This window comes from Empidonax traillii, unplaced genomic scaffold (assembly GCF_003031625.1).
Source record: "Empidonax traillii isolate 1590-97213 ecotype Southwest subspecies unplaced genomic scaffold, ASM303162v1 scaffold2573:size55577, whole genome shotgun sequence".
Classification (NCBI taxonomy): domain Eukaryota; kingdom Metazoa; phylum Chordata; class Aves; order Passeriformes; family Tyrannidae; genus Empidonax; species Empidonax traillii.
In genome coordinates, this window is record NW_020957766.1 from 42163 (window position 1) to 50235 (window position 8073).

The 8073-nt window shown below is 55.7% G+C and overlaps 1 protein-coding gene across 1 annotated transcript in view; it reads right to left on the bottom strand.

Annotated features, from left to right (window-relative positions):
• The window catches only part of VDR (vitamin D receptor), a 35228-nt gene extending 30126 nt beyond the window's left edge, over positions 1-5102 (bottom strand). Inside the window, exons 1-3 of the mRNA XM_027909984.1 lie at positions 5069-5102; positions 3980-4046; positions 1457-1514 (exon numbers count right to left, since the gene is read on the bottom strand). The gene's annotated coding sequence lies outside the window, so the exon portion shown is untranslated. The remainder of the gene's footprint in view (positions 1-1456; positions 1515-3979; positions 4047-5068) is intronic.
• Between the last annotated feature and the right edge of the window lie 2971 nt (positions 5103-8073).

The window sequence follows — 8073 nt, forward strand, 5'->3', positions numbered from 1 at the left end:
CTCCTGGGGCAGGAGGGGCAATTCCCTGTCCCAGGAGCGTGCCAAGGAGGAGCTGGCTGCCAGGTCTCTGCTTCTCCCACCTGTCTGGACAAGCTGACAGGTAAATGGAGAGCTGAGCCCAGGCAGGGGCACGTGACAGCGAGGCAGAGCCGTGCCCTGCCCTGTTCCTTCCCTGGCAATTTTCCTGCCGCTGGGGGAAGCGAGTGGGTGAGAGCGCAGGGTTGGAAGTTGTTCCTCTCTCCCCAGAAATTGCTGGGTAATTCTGCTTTTCTCCTCGCCAGGGATGAGCTGGAGCGATTTCCACCCCCCACCTCCCAGCCCTCACCCTGGAGCACACGGTGCCCTCTAAAGAGTTCATCACTCAAGCAACAAATGGGGCCAAACCACCAGTTTTTGTGCCCTGGCTCTTTGTGTGCAACAAGGAGGACACCCTGGGCAGCAGCAGAGCACAAAGCCAGGTTTCTCCTCCTCTGTCCAGCACTGACCAGGCCATGGAATTCCCTGAGTGTCCAAGCAGGCAGTGAAAGGGTGGATGGGCTCTCCTTGGAGCAGGGGCAGAGATGGGGACAGGAGGTGCCTGCACCCCAGTGCCAGGAGAAACCAGGGAAGGAAAACAACCCACCGGGAAAACTCTGCTGAGGAGGGCTCTGTCCTCCTCATGGAAGAGCTCCCAAACCAGAGATTTAAAGCTCAGGACTGGGAACTGGGCAGCAGCTTCCCGTTGAGCCCGAGCCAGGCTACGGAAACAACCACCAAAAAAAAAAATCTCTTCACCTGGTGGAAAAACAACACTGGGGCGCCGGGGGGCAGGTGGAAGGAGCCAAGCCCTCCCCAAGCTGGTGTCTCCCAGGGGCACCACGTGGCAGGCAGGGCTCGTTGTCCCCCCTCTGGGGACACCCAGGTGAGCTCAAGGACGCGGCACGTTCCGCAGGGCTAAGCAAAGTCTAAATATAGACCCGAGCGTATCTTATCTGCCCTCCGAGCAGGGGGGTTGTTTTATGGGGCTAGGAGGGGAAGAGTTTCTGAGGAGCCCTCCTCCTCTTGTCAGCACAAGCCCTTGGGGAGGGCACAGAAGGTTTGAGGGACACCCAGAGCGCCCGTCCCTCAGCTGGTGGGTGGGTGACCCGCCCGAGGTGGCACCTGGTGGGCAGGGAAATCATCACCCCCCTTCCTCGTCTGGTGCTGGCCCATCATGGGAGGCCTCTTGCCCAAGGAGTGGGAGCGCTGAGGGAGCAGGAGCTGGGGTTTGGTGCAGCCCTGGCAGGGAGAAACCCGAGCAGCACCCACAGGGGTAGCCGGGAACGGAGCGGCGTCCCCGGAACGGGGTGGAAAGGAGAAGACAGGCCCTGGTGTGGAAACCCTCGGGGAAGGGGGGGGGAAAACAGCAAAAAAACTTCTCGGGAGAAAGGGCAGAAAGGCATCAGGAGTCCACAATCAGCACGAGGGAGTCACTCACCAGCGTCCTGGTGGCTCGGGAGTCACGTCAGCAGGTCCTGGGCGGACACCATGGACACCTGGCAATGAGGAAACGGCTTCAGATGGGCAGATAAAGGTTCCCAAGGACTGCTTTTCATCACTTTTACACCCCCAGCTCCCCGTTTATGAGGGGCCAAACCTGGCTGGCACGAGGCTGATAAGGGGAATGTGAGTGGGGAGCAGCTGAGTCAGCAGGTGGAGGTGGAGGTGGGAGCTGGTCAGGGGCACTGGGAACGCCCTGTTGTCCCACAATGAGCTCTCCTGGCCTTACCAGGAGGTCAATTCCATCAGCCACGGCTTCTCCTTCTTCAGGTCACCCCCCCTGAGAATCTCCATTTTAAAAAGAGTCTCCACCTTCCCCACCTGCCTGGACTTTTGCTGCCCTCACACCTTGGTTTAAACCCTTCCCTCATTATTAAAATGCAGAATTAACACATTAATTTATATTAATTTATATTATTTTTACGAATTTATATTGATTTATTGATTCTACGAGAAATAAATTTATATTAATTTATTAGCAATACTAAATGTCTACTAATGTGTTAATGGTACAATAAAGAAATTCATGTCAATTTATTAATTATATTGCAAATAAATTTCTATTAATATATTAATGATACTAAACTAGTAATTTATATAATTATTTATTATATTAATTAGTAACTGTGTATTTATAATATAAATTATAAATTATATATACTTATATATAATAGATTTTATATATTTATAAATATTAATTCTATATATATAGTGTATTTTGTTTATAAACATATATTAAATATTTATATATAATATATTTATATATGTTTATACATATAAATGAAAATTATTAATTATGTTAATAAATACCTTAATTTATACACAGAATTAACACACTAATGCTCAGCAGTCGATGGTGGGTCAAAATATTCATTTTAAGCGGTGGTTCCAATCGCATTTCTCTCATTTTTGGGGAGGGGAGGGGTTTCATATTTTAACCCCAAGCTTTACAAAACTGCTGTGAGTCCACACCACTGCCATTCCATTCCAAACCTGGCAGTGTCTCCCCCCCAATCCTCCCCATAATTCCTTAGATTTCACCTGCATTTATTCACTTGCCACCTGCATCACGTAGTAATGACATTATTTACAAGAATTCTCCTCGTTTATTTACAACGGTAAGGAAACCCAGCCCGTGAGACACCCCCAAAAACGGGAACCTCCTTCTAATGAAATTTAATTCACCCCTTGGAGCAGCCCCTGCTTGGCTTTCCTCACCTTCTCATCCTCCTTGGTGGGGGGGGTGTCATCAGGGACCCCAAAACGTGTCCCCCCCTTCCCCCTGGAGCTCCCCTGGCACCAGCAGGTGAAGATGTGACACCTCCCCTGCTCAGACAGACCCCTTTTAACTGAGCTCAGCCACGGGAGGTTAAAAATTACTCCTGAGAGCACCTCTGCCCACAGAGACCCAGGGGCAGGGTTAGTGATTAAAGGGAGGAAGAGGCTGGATTATCCACTTATTTCATCTTCAGCAGGATGGGGGGGGAGAAACAAACACCCACCTGACCCGAGGCACACTCTTTGCCCCGTGGAAAACCCTATTTTTTTGGTGTCTTTGTCATTCCCCTGCCCGCTGGGAGATCTCCCAAGTGATCCATTCACACCTTGGGCAGACGGGGCAGACACTCCCTGCACCTGCCAGGCCTTCCTCTTCCTCTTCCTCCTCGTGCCCCTGATGCCACAGGGCTCTGCCAACCCCCCAGAGCTGCCCAACCTCACCCTGGCACTTTTTTTCCCCCCCTCTCCCTCTGGTTAAACCCACTCCCACCAGCCCTCTCCAAAATCCCAACAACAAGAAGACCCCACTGAACCCGGGTTTAACCCCCACCCCACCCCTAAGCCGGGTTTAACTCTGTTTTTCAACATCTCCAGGGAAAGGCAGAAGAGGTTTCATTCAAATGAGTAATTACAGCCTCGACTTCCTTCCCCCTCCCCAAAGAGCAGGCAGGTTAAAGAGCCCTCCCAACCATCACTGCCAGACCCCCTCAGAGCCCACGAGGAAGCAGCCAGGGGGGTTCCATGGAGGGGGACAGGACGCTGAGGTGTCTGATTGTCTGTCTGTCTGTCTGTCTGCCCTCAGAGGACACACACACACACACACACACGTGTCCCCGACACGGCTGGCGCTCCTTTAACCCAGGGCTGGGAGGAAGATGAGTCACTGCCCGGGCCCTGTGGGGGGAGGAGGAGGAGGAGGAGGAGGACACGCCACAAAAACGCTGCTTCTCCTGAAAACCACTTTCTGAAGAAAAAAAAACTTTTACTCAAATAAAAAAGGAGGGGGGGGGGGAGGAAGGAAACCTTAAGAGGAAGGAACAGCTCAGACACCTCTACCTGCCCCCTTCATCAGCCCTCCCCGTCCCCACAACTCCCCAAGGTTGGGGGGCTTCGTCCTGACCTGGGAAGGACCCCCAGGTTCTCATGTAGGAGCTTCAGGAAGATCCCCCCACTCCATCCATACCTTTGTTTTTCTTGTGCTGGGAACTCTCTGATCCAGGCAGTCCCAACCTCCAGTGGATGGAAAGGCGCTGGGGAATTAGGAACAGAGTGCAATTAGTGCCACCACAGGGTCTCAGCCCCCTTAGTCTGCCTCAAAGAAACCACTGAATTGGGAAATTGGGAGGTTGATTTAACGTGCATCGAAAGCTGATCGTTAATCGGGCACTTCTCTGAGTCAGAGAGCCGGTAAAGGAACAGGCTGGAAACCCTAAACCACCAGTTAACACCCCAAAAAGCTTCAAAGCCCCCCCCAAAAAAGGGGGCACACGCAGGGATGGGGCATGGGGAGTGGGACAGGGGTGGCTTCCCATGAAGGGGCTCAGAGGGGAAAAAAGGGGTTCACACCAAAGTGGAGTGTGTGATGGGTCCAGTTCATCCCAACCCCAGAGGGAAATTTAGGGGGGAAAGGAAATCACACTCGCCCTCCACCCCTCCCAGGGCACCCCAAATCTCCAGGGTCCAGCAAAGGGTGGTCAGGGACCCCGACACCCCAAAACCAGGAGCCACCCCCAGGAGCCACAGAGAGGGACAGGGACACCCCCAACCCCCACGGGGACCCCCCACTTTGGCAGGGAAAGCCCTGAGGGTCTCCAGCAGGGGGGAGGCAGTGGGTGGGAGGGGGTCTCGCACGGGACCCCCCGACGCCACCCCAGGGGGCTCAAACACACCCAGGACCCCCAAACCCGGGTGGGGAACAGCGCGAACCCCGCGCCCACGCGAGACCCTTAACCAGGGAGCGCACGGAGCTCACGGGAGAGGCTCAGCTCTCCTCTGGGACCCCCCAAAACCCTCGAGGCAGTTCCGCGCGGGAGTTGTCCCGTGTCCGTGTCCCTTCCATCACGGCACGGGGGGAGGGGGTCACCCGCGGCCACCCCTCACCCCGATCTCCCGGTCCCGGTGACCCCCTGTCACCCACCCGTGTCCCCCCCCGGTCCGAACCCCTCGTCCATCACCGGTGTCCCGGTGCCACCCCCGAGCCCGGGCACGGTGCGGGGGGTTCGCCCCGCACCGGCTCTCCCGGTGTCCCCCCCGCTGTCCCCCCCTCCGGTACCTTCGATCCCGGCGCCGCCACCGCCCCCCCCACCCCCTTCCCGGTGCCGCCTTTTGACGGGAACCGGCGGTTCTGGCCCCGCCCCCCATGACCACGCCCACATCCAACCACGCCCACCCCGACCACGCCCCGCCAATGCCAGCGCGGCACCGCCTCGGCCACGCCCACCAGCGCCTTATATGGTTGGTGAAGAGCGCGGCCCCGCCCACGGGGGGCGTGGCGGGGGCGTGGCGGAAAAATCGCACGTGGCTCCCGTTCCGGGGTCCCCGGGGCCGTTCGGGGGGGCTCTGTGGGGCAGGATTGGAGGGGCTGAGGGGCACGAGGCGGGGGATGGGGGGCTACGGGGGGGTCTACGCCATCCCAGGAGTGCCCTGGCAAACCCACCCGTCCCGCCCGCTGGGCTCGGCCCCCTCCTCTCGTTTTGGGGTGCCCTGGCAAATCCATCCCTCCTGCCCGCTGGGCTCGGCCCCCTCCTCTCATTTTGGGGGGCCCTGCAGACCCCCCCCTCTGGTGGCAGCTCGGAGAGAGCTCCTGGGTGTTCCCAGGGGTCCTGGCATGTTCCCGGTGGAATTCCACGGATTCCTGTGCCTGATGCTTCGAGAGGCTTCAGGATTTTATGGGATGGTAGGATCATTATTAGGCACACGAACAATATTTGTTGTTTTTGTTGTTCAGACCCGGGGTTTTCGGCGCGGGCCGATTATTTGGGGAGGTCGGTCTCCTTGTCTTTGTGCTTTGGGCCGTTGTCACCTTTGATTGAGGCTGAGACTGGAAGGTCTTGATCCTGTAAAAGGCTTCTGGGAACATCTTTTTGCTGAGGGAGATGGGGTTTTTTATAAAAAAAAACCCAAACAACTGTCAAAGCCCTCCAGCTGCTCCAAGTGGCCCCACAGAGCCTTGGGCTTCACATCCCTGGGGACCAAAGGGGACCCACAGGACACCCAGATCTGGCTGCTCCTGCAGGGCCTGGTGGTGTTTGGGACAAAGATGATTCCCAAGCACTGCCCCTGCCCCTCCAAAATCCTGTTATTGGTGACGTGAGTCAAACTTTGTGGGGTTGCAGCCCCAACCCGAAGCTGCTCCATCACCTGGGCCACCCCCAGGGCTAAAATAAAACTCGGGGTGTTCATCATTTTTCCCCCCTTTCCATCCTCAAACCCCTCAAAATCCGGGATGCAACCATCAGCAAGGGCTGAGGGAAATGCCTCCAGGAAGCCCCAGGGTTGATCAAGTGTCCCCTAAACCCAAAGTGCCCGAGAAAAAAAAAAACCCCACGGAGCAGCGGGTTCAGCAGCCCCTGTTTGCGTGGGGGATGATGCCTTAAAGAGCTTCGAATGGATTTAATGAGGGGAAAACAACGTCTGGGGGAAGAAATGGGAGCTCGTTAGAGGCAATTTAGTGGCGCAGAAGTGGTTTTTGGGGAGGGTGGAGAGAGGGGCTGTGGGTGGCACCGGCGTGACTTTGCCCGGGGAGAAGCTGCAGGTCCCCGTCCTGGCTCTGTTGGGTTGTGTTTTTGGTGTTCAAATATCTCCCGAGGCTCCTCAATCCCACAAAAAAAAAAAAACCCTGTTGCCAAGCCCACCTTTTCCCAGAGCCCTGGATTTGAGCTGCAAGCGATGGGAGGGGGTTGTGGTTGGTGAGGGGGTTTTGTTTTCCTCCCTCTTGTCCTGACCTTGGAGATGCTTTCCCGTCCTGGATCCACCTTGCAGGAGGGAATGGGGGGCAGATCCTGGCTCTGCTCTGCTCTCCCTCCCCTCCCTGGAGGGAATTGGGGCCAGGAATTGCGCAGGGATGCAGGAGGGGTTCATTCTTCCCTCAAAACGCCCCCCCAAATCACCCCAGAAACACACAAAACCCCCCCAACAAAACCACACCAGAAATCACCCCCAAAGCACCCAAAAATCACCCCCCCCAAAATACCCCCAAATCATCCCAAAAATCACCCCCCAAAACACCCCAAAACCACCACAAAAATACCCTCAAATCACCCCAAAGTCACCCACAAGGCTCCCAATTCCAGGAGGGAAGGTGAGCCAGGAATCCCCCCCCACCCCACCCCTCCCCTGGCACTTTGCTCTTGGGAAGGAGAGAACAAATGATCCATAAAAACTTTCCATCGGAGAGCGGCTCTGATGCCTCTGGAAACGTTTCACTGGAATATTTCCTTGGTCGAAACTCGGATTTTGATGGTTTGGGGTGATTGTGGGGGGGAAGGAATTCGGTTTTCCACTACGTTCTCCCATCTGTCGAGGGAGGAAATCATCCCTGGAGAGGGGAAAAACCCCTGGAGAGGATTTTGGAAAGGAATGTTGACCCAGGTGTTTTTTTTTTTTTATTTTTATTTGTTCCTCTCCTGGAATATTTTTCACGCAGATTTAGAGGGGACCTCGGGCTGAAGTGGCCCAAAATTGGCCCAAAAAAACCCTGGGAAAAACAGGAAATAAAAATGTCAGGAGAGTCGAGGAGGGAGATGGAGCAAAGGGCAGGGACCCCACGGGGATGTTTTGGGGGGAATTTTGGGGGGGAATTGTTTGTTTTTTTTTTCCCCATTGTTTTCCCTGTGGAAACTGGTGTGGGAATGCTCCATACTGGGACAGGTGCCCTCAGACTGGTGTAGTGGGGTGCCCGTACTGGTGTGGGAGGGCTCATACTGGGACAGGGTCCTTCAAACTGGGGTGTGGGGGCTCCACACTGGGGCTTCCCCTGCCGGTACTGGGCCGGGCCGGTCCCAAACTGGTCCCGTACTGGTCCGGGGACCCTCGTACTGGGCCGGGCCGGTCCCGTACTGGTCCCATACAGGTTCGTACTGGGCTGGGCCAGTCCCGTACTGGTCCCGTGCTGGTCCAGGGACCCTCATACTGGGCCGGGCCAGACCATACTGGTCCCATACTAGTTCGTACTGGGCCGGGCTGGTCCCATACTGGTCCCATACTGGTTCGTACTGGGCCGGGCTGGTCCCGTACTGGTCCCATACAGGTTCGTACTGGTCCGGGGACCCTCATACT